This window comes from Talpa occidentalis, unplaced genomic scaffold (genome assembly GCF_014898055.3).
Source record: "Talpa occidentalis isolate TD23 unplaced genomic scaffold, MPIMG_talOcc4v2.1 talOcc4.7, whole genome shotgun sequence".
Taxonomy (NCBI): Eukaryota; Metazoa; Chordata; class Mammalia; order Eulipotyphla; family Talpidae; genus Talpa; species Talpa occidentalis.
Genome location: NW_023605083.1, coordinates 42,152,688 through 42,176,149, shown reverse-complemented (window position 1 = coordinate 42,176,149; position 23,462 = coordinate 42,152,688). Strand labels below are relative to the sequence as shown.

Here is a 23,462-nt window from a genome sequence, read left to right as displayed (position 1 = left end):
AATATAGATAGTGGCAGGTTATGAAATCAATATACAAAATTCTGTTGCATTTTCATGTACAAGTAATGAGTGAGAAGAAAGAGAAATAAAAAAAATCCATTCACAAGCATATCAAGAAGAATCAAATACCTCGGAATTAGTCTAATGAAGGAGGTAAAGGATTTATACAATAAAAACTATCAAACTCTGTTAAAGGGCACAGAACATGGATAAAGACATTGGCAGGCATTCCATACTCATGGGTAGAGAGGATCAAGGTAGTCAAAATAACCATTCTACCAAAAGCAACATACAGCAGCCTCCCTGGTGGCTCAAGGGGTTGAAAGCACAGCACTATGAAGCAATCCGTAGTCTCTGCAGCACAGCCTGCCAGAGAGTGCATTTCAGTCAGTCTTCGTGTTCTGTTCCCCACTCTGTCTCTGGTAAATCCTCTCACCTTCCACACCTCTGGTCTGTACCCCTCAGCAGTGCATTTCAGTCAGTCTTCATGTTCTGTTCCCCACTCTGTCTCTGGTGAATCCTCTCACTTCCCACACCTCTGGCCTGTACCCTAGTTCTTGTATGCATAAATAAATAAATCTTTAAAAACAACAACCAAAAAAAAAAAAAAAACCCAAAAGCAACATACAGATTTAATGCAATCCCCATTAAAATCCCAGCAGAAATCGAGGAAATAGAACAAAAGTATTAAAATTTATATGAAGACATAAAATGTCCTGAATAGCTAAAGCAACACTGAGTAAAAAGGATAGAAATGGAGGCATCACGAAACCTGATTTTAAAGTATAGTATAGAGCAAAAGATTTTTATTAGACAGAACTTTACATAAATTTCTAACTCTACATTCAACCATCTTTAAATATTTTAACTTACAGGATAGGTTCTCACTATTCACACTAACATAGAATTCAATGAAAAATATATGGATTTTTACAGCAACAGAGCTTAGTTTGGGAGACCACTGAAATCATTCTTTTTAAGGATTATTGTTATGCACAATTCTTCTGTGCATAATTCTTCTGTGTTGCTCTTTGTCAGGTCATTCTTATTAAAGTACACTTGACTTTCAAACAGCACTTCTAATTTGAAATGGTTTTCCTAAAGTGAACATATTCATTTAATGTGAAATAAATGATTGGTTATAAATCATTTTATAAAGGATATAAAAATTACATGTATGTATAACAGAATGCTTTGCCAACAATTGTTGCTCAAAAAGTATTTGTGGAATGAATAAACATGATTTGCCAAGAAATCAGTATCTGTCCTACTTTAAATTTTGTCCATAAGCATGCTATGGACAGATGTGGTCCAGAGACTAAAGAAAAAGACAATAATTGAGAAAAAGATCTGAAACAGAAGGGTGGGAGAAATGACAAAAATATAGGAGGAGGGAAGGGAGAAGATGAAGGAGATTAAGGAGAGACTGCAATTTGTGCGCAACAATGTGTTGCTCTTTGCGAGGTCATTCTTATTAAAATATACTTGCCTTTCAAACAGAACTTCTAATTTGAAATGGTTTTCAAAAATTCAACATATTCATTTAATGTGAAATACATGATTGGTTAAAAAGACAAAACAAAAGGGGGAAAAAAAAGAACTCCAAGAGGCTGAGTCATGTCAGGAAACCTTAAATCCTATTGGCTAATTTTGATTGCATTTGCAAGTACCTGATGAAAATGTGCAAATCAGCCCTTCTTGGCATTTCAGGCTTCCTGTTGATTGTGTGACAGAGTTGCCAGGCACATAACACATTTGTTTTACAGCACTGCATGATGAACTCACAGTGTTTTACCTCCAGGACTCAAAGTCCTTAATTTGTTCTTTGAGGAACAGTCTGTTTTCATCAGGAGACACGCTTTCGTTGATAAAGCAATTCTACAGAGTGACATTAAAGAAAAAGAATCTGGGGATAAGGGTTAGCAAGGAATTATCTGCACAGTCCCCATGAAAACATAGTGGTTCTTATTTTCCAATTAAATACATTTATTAATTTTTAAATGAAGTTTCCAGAATATGCCTACATCCAGCACAATAGCAATCTCCAGGGCAAAGAAAATATGAAACAAAAGCAATGAAAAAAAATGATCAGTGAAATTGTAGTGAGCGCTCTGTTTAAGGGAAGTAATATAAGTGTCAAGGAGTATGTAACATGTTTAAAATATGGTTTTAGTAAACATTACCATCTGCTTAAAAATCTATTACCATCTTCCTAAATCTACTTTATGTAGTGGGGTAAGAAAACTATCTATACAATAGATACTGCTTTCCTAGTTGTTATTAGAATTCCTTTTAGAATATACCTTGATCTATTCATTCAGTGTGCATTTATTATTTATCCTCTACATGTCAGTCCCCCACTACCCACACTGTCCCTCCTTTAGACAATGGAGATACAGGGATGAAATGACAGCCATCCTCCCAGTCTACATGAAGCCAACATTCTATTCTGAACTCATATGAATAAGCTACTGGAGATGAAAGTCAGATTCTGGGGGTTTCATGGAGGAAAAATCAGAGGGATTCATAATATGCTTAGAATAGGAAAGAAAGAATAATTTAAGTATAGGCAAGCACAAAACCAAGGTGAAGGTAAGGGTTTCAGAAATAAGGTAAGAAGCTTATACCAGAAGTAGTAAAACAGTGGAAAAACTGTTGAAACACTGAAACAACAGTCATCCATTATTCAGTGAAAGAATCTGTTGAGCAGCACTAGCTGTAAAGGCTTTCGTCATTACACGTGAATAACCAGGAAAATCTATGCACAGCTGGAGCACCACCAGACATATATAGAGAAGAGAATTGGAATTCAGAAGAAGCTGGCAACTGGAGCAGAGATGTCTGCGTAAACATTAGCAAAAAAGGTAAATGCAAGGAGATCTTCAGTAGATCAGAATTTGAGATGACAATTTGATCTTAAAGGGTTCAGTGGCCCCAGAATGAAGTCCATCAGATAGTTCTTTCTCTGGCCCTCCACCTGTTTGTCCCGCTCCATATATGCGTATGCATTTGTAGATGTGTATTTATTTATTAGATACAAATAATTTAAATGAGAATTCATATTTGAATCCTAAATTCAGCAACCAGACATTTCTACTATTCTTAAGTTGTTAGATTGCTTCTTCGTGACACTGACTGACTTCACAGACTCAGTGTTCTCAAGTGTGCAATGGATGGTTCTTCTTTCTCATCTGCAATTTATTCCTGAAAACCAAGTTCAACAATACACATTAAAATGATTTGTACATGGCTGCCTGCTAAGCAAATAATGATGGTAATAACTTTGTATTTATACAGCTCTGAACTCTTTAAAAACTCTCTACACATACCCTCTTCTATTCCCAACCACCCTCAAGGTAGACCTTACAGATCCCATTGAAAGTCACCAAAGTTCCCAAAGGTCAGTAGTGTCCCAGAGTCAAACAGCAGGTAAATGGCCATGTCTACTTTCTACTTTAAGAGCAGTGCTTTTCCAAATATTCATTTCCTATTAGTTATTTAATGAGACATCATGTAATTTGTAGTAACCTCAGTTTTACCTAACCCATTTTTACTTCTATACAACCTACTTTGAGAGATCTTAAATGATCCAGGCTCTCTAGCTAAAAACAAATACCCAGAGGTAAGGAGAAGGTAGACTCAAAAAAGAAGGAAGCCAGAGAAGCTGTTGAAGTTTAAAACAGAACTCCTCTCATGGTAGGTAATTGTTTTTCTTTTTTTTTAGGTAGAAATTATATATCCATAATATGTTAATGAACTTTCATACACAGAGCCTACACTCTAATGACGGGGCAGAAGTACACAGCTTCCAATGAGTTCTGAATGGCCTGCCGAATGAGATCATACCTAGTTTCAAGCAATCATATTAAATAACATTGGTAATTGACTTTTCAGTACTCACACACTCACTCTCTCTCACACACACACACATACACACACACTCGTGCCTACCACGACCCTAAGATTTTAAATTACAACAAAATAGAAATGTAACTGAGAAGAAAAATAATCTTTAGAGCAAATGATGATATTGCTTAATAAGGTGAAAATGACTGAAAAATTAAGCATTTTTAAAGGCTAAACAAAACAAAATTAGTCAGGGATCTTAAGAAAGCCTCATTCTCATCCGAATTTACTGCTGATCACAATTCTTAGAAATGCCAGTATCCGAGAGACATAACATCAATAAAAAACAGTTCTAGTGATATTAAGCAATTGAAAAATCATCTTAACACATTTCCTTGACCAATATAGCTTCTTTCCTCCTCAACATGGGTGGATGCAGTGTGGGTGTGTTTTACATGTGTGAATAGAGTACCCAGTTTATTTCCTGCCACCTCCCCTACACACCCACAATACTATAGCTGCCAACATTTCAAATCTGAGGATATCAGACTTATATATAATTATGCATTACCCCCCCAATCATTTAACCAAATAATGGGAGAAAATGAAAATCCAGAGTCAGTAAGTAACTGACTATTTTTATCATCCCTCCATCACTGGTCTGTGGTTATAGCATGTTAGTCATGACTATGTAAACTGGGGTCACCTCGTCCTCCCTCTGCCTTCTCTACTTAAGACTAACATGTATTTGGTTACTTTTCACAACTTGAGTCCATATTTTTATAGTGCCCTTCGTGAAGATGTGATCCATTCGACTCTCATGCCTCCTTCAGAGGAATTCCTAATATGCAAGGCTGTCATAATGCTTTCCCAGTCCCAGATTCATACATCTCATTATCTCCCCACTTTAAGGCAGTTTTATATTTATGTGTGTATGGATACACAAGTGAATGTTCAGGTAGGTCTTAGTTTTGGTTCCCCCAGAGTCTGAAATGAATATTTGAGTACAGACTATTTATTTGGGAAATCATCTCACCAAACACCACTGAGGGGGATAGTAACAGATTGTACGAATTCTACTATACTTTCAGAATGCTCTGAAAGAGAACAAACCTGCTCTAGCTATGAAAAATGCCACTGGGCAAAGAGAGGCAGAGTGTGGCATTTAAAAGTCAGAACTCCATGTGCTACACAGTAAAGCCCTAGGGAGTATGAGGCAACAGTATCAGCAGAATGAATGTGACCCTAATGGAATAATAGAACCTAAAAGGGTGCTGTTAGGATGAAAGTGTACATACATATAAACTGCATAGGGTCTCGGTGTGGTAAGTATTCAATAGGCATTCTTATGCTATGCCTATGATATTGTGATTCTGATAATCTATATTTTATCTACCTGTTGTGCATTCATTTTTATTTACCACTCATCTCTGTACTTTTGAAAATATTCCTTGTGTATTCCAAAAGTTATTTTAAAGACTTACAGTAATGGGCCTCCCTAGTGCCACAGGGGTTAAGACTCAGCATTATCACGCTATCACCAGCCACTGCAGCATGAGTTCAATCCCTGGCCAGAGAGCTGACCCACATGGTACAGCAGACCTCTCCTGTCTCACCTGCTGCTCCCTTCAGCAGTGTATTTCAGTAGATCCACCTGTTTTGCTCCCCACTTTGTCTCTGGTGAATCCTCTAACCACCCCCACCCTACACCTCTGGCGTACACCAGTTCTTCTATACGTAAATAAATAAAAATAGAAATCTAAAATATAAAGACAATAATATATAAAATATAAACAATTAAAAATGTGTAAAACAGAAAGAGATGCACACAGTTGGAATTAAGGACTGGAACTGTGATGAGACTTAAAAACATATCTCCCAATGACATTCATATTTGTCATGACTGGGTAGATATTTGTCTATAAGCTGCTGAAAAGATAATGTAAAAACAAAGATTTCAAGCCAGAACTACCTTCTTGTTTTATCTAAGCAAAGATGCCAATGGAAGATCTGAGAAACTCTCTGAAGTCAAGGGCTCTGGGTGTTTGAAAGCCCAAAGACAATATAAGGAAAATTGTAGCCTCATTTTTTTTATTAAAAATTACATTACCAGAAAGAACATATCAACATATGATATGTTTTCCATTTATACAGAAACAGTGTATGCAAATTTATGTGAGATTGTCCCAACTTCTAAAAGACCAAATGACTTTACAGAAGTCTGTCTTATAGACTCATACAGTCCATCATACACTGCATAGAAAGGCTGTTCTCATCAGTTTACATAGAAATTTCTTAAAATTTCTTGGTACATTGCATCCTTAAAATTAGTAATGCTTTTATGGCATCTAGACCAAAATTAATACCTAGCATTTCCATTTATTTAGTAGCTTGGCCCAAGCATTTGAAAAGTAGTCATGTTCTAACAAGCTAATCAGCATTGAGAAATAAACATAAATTTCAATAAAAATATTTTATTTATTTCTTAAATACTCATGATGGGATGTGCTTTCTATTAGACTCTGCATGCTACCCCTTCTTCCAATGTCCAAATTTTGCACTCCTTCATATGAGGATTATCCCTTCTCAGAGCCCATGTTTCACCCCTGCAGTGACAGGTAAAAGTGCTAGAGAATTAACATCCCCTGAGGTCCCTTCACCATTCCTATACATTAGGGGAGATAACACTGAGATATTTGTTCTAATATGCCTCCTAAAACTCCCCAATTTAGTTTCCTAAAGTGGGAATTTGCATCAGTGCACCATTTATTGGCTGTCTTCCCTTCCATGTCTAACTTTCTTACCCCCCTTCTGAGTTTCCGATAGTCACCTTCTATACAATAAATTACTGTATTTGAGCCATTGTCTCAGAGTCTTCTCTGGAGGAAATCAAAGTAATACGAATGAATTATGATTCATCATCCTTATATATGTGTTAGAAATTCCTTCCTGGTAGAATTTCTCACTTTTTTCCTTTGCTTTTTATCCCAGATGCTAACCCAGAATGTTATTTTTATACGCTAGGCACTGAGCTCATCATTATATTATTACAGAGCTTAATTACTACTATCCATTCAACTGAAATCCATCAAACATCCATGTTCTATACACTGTATTCAGTGTTGGAAATATCAATATGAATAAATATAAATAAGACATACAGTTCTTGCTTTCATTAAGTGCATAGTCTCTAGAGGAGAAAGACTTATGAACTAATAAGTAACATACACTAAATGCTTGAAAGTCCTCAAAAATAGTTCTGAATACCCAGACATCTTCCTTGTCCCCATAATCTTCCTTCCCGTAATCTTCTTTCACTACATTCTTTTTTTAAAATCTCTTTATACAGAATTGTCAGAGAAAAGCTGAAGTAATGGGTATAGGTTATATGCCACATGTTAAGAAAATTCCCCTTTGTCATGTCTGCAGGGAGAGTAGGGTCTATTTGGTTCATTTATTTATAATAATGCATTGTGAAACCAAGATGATATGTCTCACCTTGGGTAGATACATGAAAAAAATAATACAAATCAATTACCACTACTAAGAAACAGCTTAAAATTACTGCTTATGGTAGAATTATAACATCATGCTCATTAGTAAAGGAAGTTGATTCATGAAGGGAATAATTCAGATATATTCCTCTTTTTTACAACTTATTTCCACTAAATAATTATAAAAACCCTTTGTGGAAGTTCTCTTTAGTGGCCAGGGATCAGGAAAATATTACTTAACTCCACATCTATACTAAAGTGAGTAGTCTCTTCAGTTTAGCCATGATTCTTTATATGAAATTAAGTTAAATAACTCAGAGAGATGATAGATAGACTGATAGATAGATAAGTAGATAGATAGATAGATAGATAGATAGATAGATAGATAGATAGATAGATAGAGACGTAGAGACATAGAGACATATATTGAGGAATATAACAAATTCATTTCTTTGTCCACCATCAACAAAAAGTATAAAATGAAAGTTACTTGAAAATAATTAGGAGTTATTTCCAATTTCCTATATTTTCACCAAAAATCTAGGGTAGGTTTTGTCAGAAAAGTAGAAGGAAAGTAATTCTACTATTACACACAATGTTATAAGGCAATCTATAATGTGAACCATAATGATCATAGCTAGTTATCACAATTTGAAGACATCAAATATTAGGAACCGTGAAAGGGAGCAGACAAAGTATCTGACACTATGATAGCTTGAAAAGAATACCCTATTTCCCTTGAACAATGTAGTACTGTGTTGTCAATTTGTGTCCCTGGGGTTAAGTGTTGTTGGGGAGTATTTACAACTCAGTTGAAGGGAGGGAGTATTTACAGAAAGAGTCATTGATAAGGAGATACTGTGTTTTTATGACTGTGGTTGCCATGTTACTAGAAAGTGCTGTCCAAATGAGCAACTTGGAAACAGGAAACTCTTCTCTGCCCTCCCCTCTCACTCAGCTTCAGATAGGAAAAAAAATAAGTAATCTATACCCATGCACACATTTACACACACACACACACAGAGGCAGGAACATTTTAAATCCCTATACAAAGACAAGTCCCTGACAGTTTTCAAGATCACTCAACTGGTTAAATATGAGGAATTGATAAGTGAAGATAAATTGGTACACAAAACATTCAACCTCTTGCATCATTATGAAGGACATAAGAAGAGGAATCATTTTAGAAAAGCAGACTTTATTTTTTTTCTTTATTGTTTTAATTATTTGTGATGACCTTTTAGAAGGGTTCATTCACTTCTTTCTTAGGCTCAATATACCAAACTCATAAACACTACACTCTTTCCACTTTGTAGTATCTTCTGGTAGCATTTCTAAAAAGAAAGAGGTTTAGGGTTTTATATGTTTGAATAATTGGGATTTTAAAAGTGTGTGTTTTAAAGTAGGGGGAAATAAATAACAGACTTAACATAACTCCCTTATTTTGAACTAACTGAAAGAGGAAACAGCCTGAATTAATGACTATGTTGAAATCAGTCCTATCTTTTTCTCTCCTGAGTATGTTCAGTATCTCACACTAGACTAATAAAATGTTGCCTAGAAGCAGTCATTAGAGAAACGACTTTACTAAATAAGAACGTAAATAAGAATGAGTCACAATTTGTAGTGTATTGATTGTTTTTAAGGGAATATTCCACAGTACAATTTACATAAACCAATTAAGCACACCCCCCAACGAACTTGCTTACGTGATAAAATCAAGCCATGGGCTTCCATAACTAGAGAACTAATAGTCCAAAAGTTTATAGACATTTACATAGCAAGCCTAATACAACAGTTTCATTGTAACAAACATCATATATACATACATATATATATATATATATATATATATATATATATATATATATCTCCATGATTCTGATACTTCACCCATTTGTTTATATTGGCCAGATAAAAGAAGCATTGGCAATTCTCCACACAAAATGTGAAACTTTTTACATAATTTTGCTCTTGCTATGTAGGGTCTATAAGAATATCACAAGGGCACAAGGGTGGGCCTCCCTGGTGGCGCAGCGGATTGAGTGCCATGCTGTGAAGCTGTCTGCAGCCTCTGGAGTGCGGGTTCCATCCTGGCAGGCCAGCGAGGATCCCACATGGTGCAGCAGACCTCTCCTGTCGTGCCCACTGCTCCCCTCAGCAGTGTATTTCAGTCCTTCTGCCTGTTCTGCTCCCTACTCTGCCTTTGGTGGGTCCTCTCACCCTCCCACACCTCTGGCCTGTACCCCAGCTCTTGTATAAAAATAAAATAAATCTTTAAAAAAAAAAGACTATCACAAGGGTGAAAGTAGAAAATCTAGGAAAAAATTATCATACTGATCACAAGAAAGTGACCATTCTTTAAATAAAACGAAACAGAATACAATCAACAAAAACAGTCTTTTTATCTCCCAGGGAATAATTAAATATATTTTTGTTTTTAAGATGTAAAAATCATGACAGCAGAGACCAAAAAAAAAAAGAAAAGGGAAAAAATGTTGCAATTATAGTTACGGTTAAATGCCAATGAATCGATTCAAGGTAGGGTAGAAATGAGAAGAGGATTAAGACAGCACCTTTAAAAACATGATTCTACTAATCAAAGTAGGAGACTAGACAGCAGACAAATGCCAAGATATAAGGGTCTGATGTCTGCCCTTTCTAGGACATTTGTGTTAAAGAGCAAGGTAATTCTTAAAATATGGGAGACAGCAGTGCCTAGTGAAAGAAATCCATGCATTTGAGGTATGTAATGAAGAATTTTCCTTGACAGGCAGGGAGAGCAAACACTGTTACTAGACAGATACAGAATAATTTAGTAGTGTGGGTATTTCTTGATGCAGAGCAAGGACAATAGCCAATAGATATAATTGGAGTTCTCATTCCCTTATTTTTTTTTTTTCCTTCCATCATTGTTGTCACAGAATCATCAGCAACTAAGTGTCCTAGTATAAACTACATCACAATAATAAACCAGCCAGCAAAATGGGTCGTTTACTAAAATGAAACCTGAACAGACTATGTTTTTAGCCTCCAGTGTAGTTAATCTTTGGCTTCTCTGCTAAACTGGTAAAGGAGAGAGTCAGACCACATTAATGTCAGCTCTGATGAGATTGCCAGGGACAGGGGGGCTTCAGTTGTTGAGAGGTGCACTGAGTATACCAATTCTTTTTAAACCAACATTTAACAAAGCTTTCTGAAAATATTACATATGGCACGTATCAACCTATGACATGTGGCCAATAACAACAGATCTAAATTTAACTTGGGAAATTAGATATGAAAGGCATACTAACCCATTAATGATCTGTGTTATTCAACTCTAGGGCCAATGCACAAGTAATTAGCATTACACAGTCAGTGAACAGCCCTGGCCACCAGCACCTAGTGATCAGGAATGCAGTGAGGGTGTTTGTAGTGGGAGAGACAGAAGTGTACATTTTGCGCTGCTGGGGAACTGTTGGGAAAGGCTCTTGCAAGGGATTTGACATTGAAAGGAAGCCTTCTTCCATATATGTCAAGGTTACAGAGAAAGGAAGTTGTTGGTAACAATGGAAAAATAGAGCAGCACTACTGTTGAAAGTTATGTTTTCATTAGAAAGGCAAGTCAGCAGATAAATCACATTGTTTAAGGAGTGACATGCTATCATCTATGAGAGCTGACATCATCAGTGGCCAACAGATTAGCAGTGCTTAATAGAAAGGGAGTGCATAGAAGCAACAATTACTATTCCTCTATCAAGAAAGTTACTGTCAACTTGAAACATCCACAAACAAAAGAATTCGTGAGAACACATAGTAGTAATATATATCAATAGTTAACCCCCCCCCCAAATGTAGATAAATATCTATATATCTACCAAAGGTAGTTGTGATCATTGTTTAGGAAAAAAGCGGTAAGGAAAAAAGGCTTTATTTTTGTGAAGTCTGGTAGTGTAAGCATATTTGGCTATGGAGCACTTGAAATGTGGTTAGTACAACTGAGAAACTGAATTTTAATTTTATTTGATTTTAATTAATTCAAATTTAAATATAAGTAGCCACATGAGGCTAGTGGTATTACCATTAAACAGCACATCTCCAGAGAGTAGAGAATCGCTGGAGGTTTTAATGGGGAATGATAGAATAAAAACCCTGATTTAGGCCAACTTGAGGCAACAGTGTTTAGAAAAGTTAGGGAGAGAAGTGGCAATTCTTTTAAGATTATTCTGAATTTATCAGTTAATCTGGGAGAATTGACATCGTCAAAATATAAGTTTTCCAATCACAAACAGGTAGTATTGCTCCTTTTACTTAGAGTTTTCAATTTTTAAAAACCTTCATAAACTTAGAGCAACATAATTCTTAATACAAATATGGGAACAACTCAAATGTTCATCAAAAAATAATGTGTAGGTAAAATACAATGAAATAGCTCTATTACAAGGAAAATTAAAGAACTATAACTATATGCAATATTATGAACAATATTTAGTTAATGAAGTAAGACATAAACTGACACATATAATATTATCCATTCAAAAAAACCCTAGAATTGTATTACTTCTTTACATAATAAAATCATACAGAAAAGCAAAGAAATGATAAAAATCAGGATCATCATTTGCAGAACATGAAAGTAATGAGTTTGAAACATAGGGGATTTCTAGGATTATTATTGACCTCATTCTCAATCTAAAAGGACATCGGGAAAATAATGAAAAACATGAATAATCACAATTTTGCAAGTCACAGAAAAGTTTTCCAAATCAGCTACTTCTGACTTATTACTCTGTAATGACAAAAAGCATTACAATAAGTAGTAACTTAAGGAGACATTTCAGAAGAGCATCAGAGAAAAAAAATGACCAGGATAATTTGCGGTCTGGAATGTACATTATTAAGAGGATAAAACTATGATAATTTTAAAACATGAATATTTATTGTATCTACTTGAATATCACTTTCAAATGCCAATGTCTAAGGCAGACTTTTACAGGTAATTCATGAGTAAATCTAGAAAGTACTAATACTTCAAATAGAATAAGCTATATGATTAAATAAACTGAGGGCTGGAATTGAGCAGGATAAATTATTTTATTGAAAATCCAGGGCCTCCCCTGGTGGCGCAGGCAGTTGAGCGCAGCGCTGTGAAGCTGTCTGCAGTCTCTGCAGCACTGGTTCGATCCCGGCCGGCTGGCGAGGGTCCCACATGGCACGGCAGACCTCTCCTGTCATGCCCGCTGCTCCCCTCAGCAGTGTATTTCATCAGTCTGCCTGTTCTGTTCCCTGCTCTGTCTCTGGTGAGTCCTCTTACCCTCCCGTGCATCTGGCCTGTACCCCAGTTCTTGTATAAATAAATCAATCTTTAAAAAAAAAAGAAAAAGAAAAAGAAAAGAAAATCCTCAAATCCAGAGCCTGATTCTTTTTTCTTCTTTGTGTTTTTTCTATTAGATAATCTTACTATCACAGCTCATAACTTTTGCTTTTATGAAAATAGATTTCATACCCATAGGTGTACTCTCAGTTTTCTACATTCAAATCATATACTGCTACATTTTCAATATGTCTTTCTGGAAGTGCCAATAATACATTAGACATACATGTAATAAACTAAAAATCCAAACTACCCCTCTGCACACATACCCACTAACTCAAATCAGCAACTATTTCTGCAATTTTCTCTATAGGCTGTTTTTCTGGATTTCTTTGCTTGGGAAAACAATCCTACTATTTCTAGGTCCACCCACTTCCTCTTTGAAGATTTGCTGAGTATGATTTGCACTCTCCTTTATACAACTTTTAAAAAATATTTCCTTTACTTTACTACAGTCACTGTATACCTGCTTTGTTCCCCTGAGCTCATCTTAAGTCTTTTGTGGACAAAAACTAGGCCTTACTGTCTGCATTCTCCACAATGTTTAGCACTTTTTCCCATAAGAAGGTTCAATAGATATTTGGTAATTCAATCTATCCAATATAAGCATTATTGTAGGTAGAAGTGAAATTAACATTTGGCCAAATATTCTGAGTTGTTGGCGATATGGGGGTTAAGCTTTGAAAGTTATTCATGCTCAAGTTCTCATTTTCATATGCAATCTATATCCAGTTTGAGCTAAGTCGGTGGCCAAAGACTAAATCTGGAGAAAGGCTTTCAGTTATGGGAAAAGGAAAGAAAATGAGCAAAGAGTAGTTGGATGTGAGGAGGAAAAATCTGAGTGAATTTAAAAGGGAAAAGAATGATTTTTTAAAAAAACCTGAAATATATTTTACAGAGGGATCAAAGACACAAGGAACAAAGACTGAGGAAAGATCATGGATATAAATTATGATTTGCAGTGCTTCTAAATATTTGCAAACATATTGCCACTATCCTTGCACTTCAAAATATTGTATAATCATTAAGCTCATTAAACGGAACATTTAAGCTTTATGCATTTTACTGTATATAAACTGCACTTTAAAATATTCTCTATCTAGTTGCTCAGCTAATTTTTTTTACTTTTTTCACTTATTTCTATGTTTTCGTAAACGTAAATAGGCTAGCTCTACTTGGACAAAATAAATGAAGAAAAGCTGAGTTTAATATTCAACATATCAGTGGAGAAGTGATTTTCTATTATTTAAGGAACCAAAAGGAAAGGGGAAAGAATAAATATAAAGTGAAACCAATTATTCCTAAATGATAGCAAAATTATTTGGGTGTCCACTGGTATTAATTGTAGTAATATATCAAGTAATAAACATATTCTAGTCATTCATCAGAAAACTTTATCCCACTGAATCGTATAAAGAAGAAAAGTATAAGCATTTTCTTGCCTAGTACGGAAAAATATCAGTATGAACCTATCTTTCTAGTAAATTCAGAAGTTTATTGATTTGTGTTATTGGGCAGTTTCACTGTATATATTTAGGGATGCCTACAGTCCTATTAGCCATACAGATCACTACAACTTAAAACTAAAACATTTACCAATACTTTGGTGTTAACCCGCAGAATTTCTATGCTATATAAATTTATTAGTGAAAAAGAAATTTAATATGGTATCAAAGACAATAAATAACTTGCTTATATATTAAAAATCGTAGTGTTTAAGAAAATGTGCTACACATTGGTTATCATTTGTCCCACTTGACAGTCCTTCATTACCCTATTTCACACTTGTGTAACTTCATGTTGATGATAAATCTATTGACTGCTATCAAAATTTCCAATATTGATGGGATTCTGAAATTAGGTGAGCTTGCTAAAGCAAAAGTAATGAGAACTGCAGCATACCTGACTATTGATTAATTAAAAGAACTTCTCACCTCTTCCCACTCCTACCAAAACACAAAAAATAAGACTCTAAAATAAGTATACATAGTTTTAAGGAAATAGAAAGAGAGCTACCAAGCCAGTGGCCAGAGTTTCTGGATTGTATGTCTTCCTGAAGACTATCACCCATGTGAAACCAAAAGTGTCCTGGGTGGTTTAGGAGGAGTCAAGCAATGAAAGACAGATTAACATTTTTTAAAAAGATTTTGTTTATTTATTTTTGCCTAGAACTGGGTACATTTTCAAGGGTTGTAAAATTTAAACACCATAATGCCAGAAAGAGATAAAGGATTTAGAAGAGATATTTGCCTGCTCTCTCTAAATCCTCCTATATTTGCTATTTAGTCACCCACAGATATTTTTAAGCATTTTTTTCAGTAAAACAATTAAAAAGACTATAAAATTGTTTAGGGGACAACCAGGGTGAGGCAGAGGGGGAGCTTCAAGCATCTTGGGAGATAAAAGAAGTCTGTAGAAGTGGCAAGAGATTAGTAAGCTGCAAAGAAGAAAAAAAAAATGCTGAATATCGGTGACCTGAGCAAAGTAAACCTTGGGGATTTTTCTTGGATCCGAAAATGGACTGAAGAGCCAAAGGACTGTGTGAAACATCCTGACATGTAGGGAAACTGTAATGAGAGCCCTGAAGTAATTAATAGATAGACCAGAAGTACTGGCTTTGTTTGATTCAAGATCCTGAATCTGAGTTTATAGCCAACAAATATATTTTCCTCTTCAGGCAATAACACATCTCAGTGTTTAACCCCCTTTGCTATGTAGCTATGATGCATCATACAGATCTTTGTATAGTTAACAACAACAACAAAAAAGCAGCCTACCTTTATTTATTTCAAATGTTTGCATAACAATCCACATTGCCTCCTGATTAACTTCTCTAGCACCGTCATAAAGTGAATGTTTTACCTATAAAGATGCCGGGGGCTTCAATTTTGGCATCAGGGAATGGTGTAGACAGACTCCTTTTGAAAGCTTTTTTCTTTTTCTTTTTTGCCTCCACTAATGGATTTAACATCATTAAATCTCAAAAGGAGGACAGAAAGGTGATGTTTTGACAAAATGAGCTTGATTGTTTGGAAGCAGCCCCTGAAGCAGTAGCTCTGAATTGGGGGCCTTGTGGATTTCTCCATAATGCAGATAAAACTTCATGATATATTTAAATCCTTTTCCGCAAACATTTCCCTGATTTGTTGCCAAGCCGTCACTGAATTTAGTAATCCAGACAGATTACCATAGGGATTCTATTTTTAGGGTCCTTCTGTTACTGTGGCAGTTGCAGCTGATCGGATTACAGCTATATCCTACCCATGTAAAATGCATTGATGCTTCAAGAGAAACCTGCGCTCCATTCCCGTAATTACAATGTCAGACTCATCGTTGGATATGTCTCTGAATTTATTTTGTAGCTCCATTGTGGCCAATCCATTATAACTCATGAAATGGTGTGTTGTCTTTTAGTTTTGCTCCTTGCCTTTCAGCACAAGCTCACTATTGTGTGTTTGTGTGTGTTGGGGGGAGGGGTGATGGAAAATGCAAGCTGTGGGTCACAGAGGACATACATAATTTGATTCTAAGGGCAGAAAAATAGAAGCCAGGCGCTGCTCTCCTCTAAATGACAATATCGCCATCTAGTGGCGAAAATTACCTCACTCATTTTCTCGTGTACCTTGCTACCAATTGGGGAAAGAAACTAGCACATTTGTCTCAAAACATAGTTTGTATTTTACCTTTAGAATATAGCAACTCTCCTATGAAGATTCTCACTAAGACGAAAACTGGACACCTTCCTGCAGTCTTTGCAAGGAAACAATTCCTTCAGAGAATATTTGGACTCCAGAAATGATTGCTCCAAAATATCCGGGTACAAAATTTTGTCACTAATGTCTTTTATAATTTTTCTGCAGCACATTGGAAGAGAGATGGTTACAAAGTGTAATGAAACAACAAGTGGAATTAATTTCACGTGGTTTCTTGTATATGAGAAAAGAAGTAAATGTCCCAAGAAATTTCTCATCTCCCATAAAACATTCTTCATTGATTTCATAACAATTGCAGTTCAGTAAACAAGTATATATTAGAAATATAGAAACAGTTAAGTCACATTTTTTCCCTTGAAGAAAAAAATACTTAACGAGGATTGTTAAGATTTTCCCATTTCCTAATTTATTACAACCTCAAAAAGTAAAGCCAAAAATTTAAGGCTATCTTTTACAAATGTTCTTTTTAACATTATTGATTTCCATATATAAATTCAAGATTTTTTAAAACTAATCTTCCAACACATATCAAATTTTACACCTTGCAAACTACACATTTATTTACTAAAGTTTAAGTACCGAGTAGAAAACCAAGATGACTATCAGAATGGTCGCGGAGCTTGCAGCAAATCCCCACTAGGTGGCAGCACTTTGCGGGCCTTCCATTTGCAGTACCCACATTTCTTCGTTAATGTTCCACCACTATATAGACGATTGACTTCATCCATTATGCATTTTTGGTTTTACCTAAGTTTAAATTATGTGGCTCTCTGTATCTGTATATGGACATAGTATATTTTAAGAAACATGGTTTGTGCATTGTGAATATGTTTACAGTCATTTTAGATAACTCGTGTCACATAAAAGCATTTTGCCAATCTAAAACGTTCTAGAATACTTGGCATGTTATTCTATTTTAAAATTTTAACACTTTGGTGCCTGAGTTATTTATCCACAATTGATATATAAAAAATAAACAATACACATTATAAGCATGGAGACATCTGAAGTGGTAGTGAAAGAAGGAAAATGGGTTGAATCCAGGTTGAAAACGGCAACATTTATATTCAACGAGTTTCATTTCTTCTCTCCAAGCACAGTTAAAACTCTAAAAATGTTTTTGAAAAGAGAGGCACAGTTTTACACTAGCCAATGTTGTAATTTATATTCTACAGCTCTAATTTTAAGAATGTCTGTCATAAAAAAATTCCTCAACAAATAAAAATGTGATATTCCCATCTTATCACACTACTGAGACTAATATGGTTTGGGGCTTATTAGACGGTCAAGTTGTCTGATGTAAAATTCCCCACCTTGCTGTGACATATAAAAAAGCCACAAGGCTGACATTATCTTCATAATGGGTGTTTCAAACCCTCTGAACAGTGTCTCATTCTTAATAGATGTTAAATAAATGTTTTTTGAATGTGTAAATAAATTAATAAAAATCACAATTTTAGGTGGACACAGCAATAAAAATCTCAGAACAGGCCTTTCTATAGTATTTATAGAACCCATACTCCTTCCAGTAACTATTGATATATTAGGAGCTAATTCACTTTTAAATAATACAGCTTGCATTTTAATGAAGGAGACATATTAATGTGTGATAACAAACAAAACAATTTAATTTCAGTTGTTGTAAACTCTAAGAATTTTAAGAAACTAAGTTATAATAATAGCAGAGATCCACTGTTGAGAACCATAGGTCTAAAGTAATAGAGTTAATGTGTCATTGAACATAAAATGCTTTTAACAAGCTTCCAAGAATCAATTTAGCTCTGGTGAGGGTCAAATTTTTGGGATGTGTTCATAGATATCTTATATTTATTTAAAAACAGAAAGCGAAGCTCAAGCTGACAGTCTAATCTTGATAATAATGTAGCATATCAAGAGACACCACACTCCTTGCATTCACCTCAATAATATCAGAATTAAACAAGATTCTAGTTGTAGTAAGTGTCAATTAAATGAATTCAAATTAAATGAATAATAAGAACCCATTAGCTATGCATGCATGGAGAAAGTAACTTTTTAAAGGCAAAAATGATACAGTTTTGAAGCATTTTATTCTTATTCTCAAACATTTACACATGATAACACCCAAAAGGAGCAGAAACAATATAAACAGCAACGGTGGCACAGGCAGTTAAGCGCAGCGCTATGAAGCTGTCTGCAGCCTCTGCAGCGCGGGTTCAATCCCGGCCTGCCAGTGAGAATCCCACATGGCGAAGCAGACCTCTCCTGTCTTGCCCGCTGCTCCCGACAGCAGTTTGTCAGTCTGCCTGTTCTGTGCCCCACTCTGTCTCTGGTGAATCCTCTCACCCTCCGCTGCATCTGGCCTGGACCCCAGGTCTTGTATAAATAAATAAATCTTTAAAAAAAAAAAAACAGCAACAAGAAAAGACACTTTTAAATGCCCCAGATGTGTCTGAGAGCAAAGCCGAACATCTCCATTCTGTGTGTTGTTACACAGAAGTAAATGGGAGCCTCGCAGATATAAAAGCCAAATCACACAGAGAAAGTTTCTATGCTCAGAAATAAAATTGGAAGTCATAACATACTGACATTTGCAATAGTTTTCCATGTAGACACATTTCTACAATTCCAATATCTTAAAGAAGACTGCAGTAAAGATTTTTTTTTTTAAATTGAGGTGAAGATGCAAAGGAAGCTATATTGAATCCTAACCTATTCTTTCCAAGTTTCAGTTGATTTATCTATACATTTGTGAGGGTAAACACCTAGCGAGGGACCAACAAAGGTTTGTTTTATGTTAACAATATGCAGGAAATATTTTAAAAATTCAGTTAAATGAAAGAAATATAATATTGGAGAAACGAGTAAACCTGTTTTTACTGCAGATGATATAATATACATAGCAAATCCTTGAAAATCAATTATAAAACAAGGTAGCAACATAGCTGTAACACACACACACACACACCATATCTTTCATATACAGAAACAACACTCGGGTAGAGAAAAAAGAGAAAATTTCATTTGCAGAAACAATAAAAAAAATAAAATAATTAGACATCCAGTTTAAAAGATAGAAGTAGGGGCTTCCCCGGCGGCGCAGCATGTTGAGGGCAGCGCTGTGAAGCTGTCCACAGCCTTTGCAGTGTGGGTTCTATTCCAGCCAGGGAGAGATCCACATGGCGTTGCAGACTTCTCCTGTCTCCCTCGCTGGCTCCTTCAGCAGTGCTTTTGGTTGGTCTGCCTGCTTTGCTCTCTGCACTGTCTTGGGTGAATCCTCTCACACTCCAACACCTCTGGCCTGTACCCCAGATCTTGTATAAATCAATAAATTAAAAAAAAAAGAAAGAGGGCCTCCCCGGTGGCGCAGCGGTTGAGCTCTAGGTTGCAAAGCTGCCCGCAGCCCCTGCAGCGCTGGTTCGAGCCCCGGCCACCAGGTGAGGGTCCCACATGGTGCACAGACCTCTCCTGCCGCCCGCTGCTCCCCTCAGCAGTGTACTTCATCAGTCTGCCTGTTCTGCTCTCCGCTCTGGCTCTGGTGAATTCTCTCACCCTCCCGTGCTTCTGACTGTACCCAGTGCTTGTATAAATAAATAAATCTTTAAAAAAAAAAAAGAAGGAAACTTCAAAACATCCCTGAAAGATAATAAAAATCAGAACTGTATGTCAGCAAAGGGAAGTATAAGTGGCAAGATAGACTAAACCATGTGGAGTCTGTTCAGTTGGTATTAAAAATAAAAGATGAACACCTGCATACTATCTATACGTATCATCTGTCAATTCTGGTTATCTATCTGTATCTATTTATCAACCTATATATGCATTTATCTATGAAGAGAGTAAACACACAGAGATAGGCATGAAATATAGACATGTGGGTATATGCATGCATGTACCTATTCCCTACGTCTGTGTGCTGAACAGTCTCTAAAAACCACATTTAAAAAAATACAAAGTGATATATACTGAGAATGAGATGAGAAATGATATCATAGAAGGTAATATATCTTTTCCTAATAATGTGTGATTATTTACTTCTAAAAAATATATAAATAGAAATAAGTACATACCAAGTATTCCTAGGTATCTGTTTTGCAATTTTTTTTTCAAGAATGGACAATAGAAAGCCCATGCATGTGTATGTACATGCACATATATGTATGTGCACACACATGCATATTTTTTAATCTCTTCACAGCTGAAAAAGTAGAAAATGTTTATAGTGAAGAAAATTCACTAGTCTTTGGGAATAAATTTCAAGAATCACTGTAAAACTGTAACTGAATCATTATTTGATTTCTATATAATTTATGAATGCTTTTTTCCCCTCCCTTACATTTCCAGCTTCAATATTCTCTTTTCATTTCTTCTCATTATATCAGTTTGATGCTAATGTTCTTAACCATTTGAAAATTTCTTGTTAGAGTTAGACCCCGCTCTGGGCAACCCAAGAGTCTGCAGCACTGAGGCCAGGAAGACTCATTCATCCCAGGATGGCGATGCTTTCTGCCAGACTGAGTTCTGTATGAAGCTGTGTGTTTGTATTGATAGCTTATAATGGAAATGTTTCTATTGGTAAACGTTGCTGTGTTTTTTTCGGTTTTGTTTTTGTTTTGTTTTGTTTTTTCCTGTTGTTGGTTTGTTTCCACTCCAAAGACAAGCATTGGTAGTAGTCTGTGCCCTCACTACAGTTCTGTTTGTTACCAGGACAGCTATGGAATTCTTGGTCAGGTGTCACCATGCCTATTCCTGTCTCACAAACAGCTCACTTCTTCATCAGGGCTAACATTCATTTTCAGATGGCAAGTGCAGACATGGTGAGTTTCAATTCCCCAGGGGACATCCAAGTGTTCAATAGATCACAAGGTGGACAAGCTTAGAGCTTTGGGAATTCAGTGCTTACACATTAGATTTGAAGCTCATCAAAATACAGAAGGAGGGTAAAACTATACATGTGGATGATATCATGTGGTCACTTTGAACCAAGTGTAAAACCTGAGTCATGGGCCTCCCTGGTGGCCTAGGGGTTGAATCTCAGTGCTATCGCCTCCATGGGGATAGCAATACTGGCCATGGAGCTAGCCCACATGGTGCAGCAGACCTCTCCTGTCTCACTTGCTGTGTGAGACAGTGTATTTCAGTAAATACAGCAGTGTATTTCGGTAAATCTACCTGCTCTGCTCTCTACTTTGTCTCTGGTGGATCCTTCCATGCCCCATACTTTTGGCCTACCCCCCTGCTCTTCTGCACAAAAAAAAACCCACAAAAAACACCTGAGACACACTGATACTGTATGCTGAAAACTTGCGTCCCCCTACAAATTCATATGCTGAAATCTAATCCACAAGGTGATGTTATGAAGAGGTGGGTCTTTGGGAAATACTTAGAAAATGAGGGTGGAACTGTACTGAGTGGTATTTGTTCCTTTATAAAGAAGCTACAGAGAGATCCCCTCAGCCTTCCACCATTCTGTAGTCCAGAAAAGATGGTTGCCCATGATGTGGACAAGAGGTCCCCACCAGATACTGAATCTAGTCTTGCCATCATCCAGAACTGTGAGACATATATCTCTGTGGTTTATAATCCACCTAGTCCATGATATTTAGTTATAGCAGCCTGAATGGGCCGAGACAACCAGTAGCGCTGAACAAACAGGCAAAGGAAGGGAAACCCTTGGAAAAGTAATACACAGGGAACCAGGAGAGACCAGAGGACTGAAGCCAAGGGGGGAGGGGAAATATAGAACAGACAAATGCCACCATGAAGCCAGGGAAATAAGGATTAAATGTTTATTGTATTTGTTGAAAAACAGAACTAAAATGGTTATTTTCTTTACTGATAAATTCACTTCTAATTGATCAGGGTCATTTCAGCACAGTGGTGAGGAGTAAACAAGAATGCAGAAGAAAAACCACTGAGGAGAATTCTTTTAAGAAGTATGAATGAGAAGAGGGACCAGGATGATGTGACCTCTGAAAATCTATGCTCTCTTAATCTTGCCCGTGTACAACTGCTTTAAGGAAAATGGATGTCAGCTTTCTACTGCCTTACTTCAGATAAAAGTAATAAATATGAAAGAAATTATTTAAATTATGTAAAACCATTATTCTTTCTACAGTGTATGTTTTCCTGATGTTTGATTTTTTTTATTCTTTCCAAAATATTTTCTGTACTTGTTGCGCCTACAATATGTCTTCTGGGCTAGGTTAGTAAACCTTCTGGAAAAATAGAACATATTTTCTAGTTCTTATACATTTTTAATTTTTTTAATTTATTTTAATCTTATTGAAGTAACAATGTATTGTAACATTTTCTATTTCAGGTGTTCATTGTTGAGAATCAACATGTTTATATGAAACATTTAAGGTCACCATGAAAAGTTCACGGGTATCCTTTACCACACAACTGTCCCCATTCTCCCGACTTACCGCCCCCTCTCCCCCTTCTGCCTTTTGTAAACACCAAATGGTTTATAGCTCAAAAGTTTATTGTTTTTTTTAGTTAATCTATTTTCTCTGTATACCACATACTTCCAAATTTTCTTAACATCTTTATAAATACTTAGGAGGAGGTTTTTAAGGTTTACCACTAGATGGCAGTAGTGATCAAAAATTGAATAAAACCACCATCTAACACAACCATGTGTAATAATTGAGAAATAAATTAAAAATTTGCACATCTGAAATCAATATAAAAGTCATATTTCCAAATCCTAAATCTGATACAAATTTGCAAAAAGATGCTGACATATAATTAGAGTTTAAAAAATAGATTCATACTCTTGGAGGTAATAATGGAACTATTGAAGCCAAATAGTTGGAATGCATAGCCTAGTAATGCCAAGACTATTTGTATGACAATTATGCCCTCCACAATTCCCTAGAGACACACTTACAAGCTTTTTACACGATATGAGAATCACGTCTAAAATATTAAAGTACAGTTCTGTGTCTTGCTCAGAAAACATTACTTGTCCAAGAAGAAGAGAAATTTCCTTAATATATTAGGATTTTTTATTCAAGCATGTTTTCCTTTATTCAAGAATTGACTAATACAAAAAATACAAAACAATAT

At 35.8% G+C, this 23,462-nt stretch overlaps 1 long non-coding RNA gene across 16 annotated transcripts in view; it reads left to right on the top strand.

The window, feature by feature from the left end:
* Nucleotides 1-22,460, top strand: part of LOC119232498 (uncharacterized) — a 134,889-nt gene extending 112,429 nt beyond the window's left edge. For all 16 annotated transcript variants that reach the window (XR_008549605.1, XR_008549616.1, XR_008549611.1 and 13 more), the window contains 3 exons: nt 2,769-2,864; nt 21,096-21,205; nt 22,251-22,460. This is a non-coding gene — a long non-coding RNA (uncharacterized LOC119232498). The remainder of the gene's footprint in view (nt 1-2,768; nt 2,865-21,095; nt 21,206-22,250) is intronic.
* Nucleotides 22,461-23,462: the final 1,002 nt, after the last annotated feature.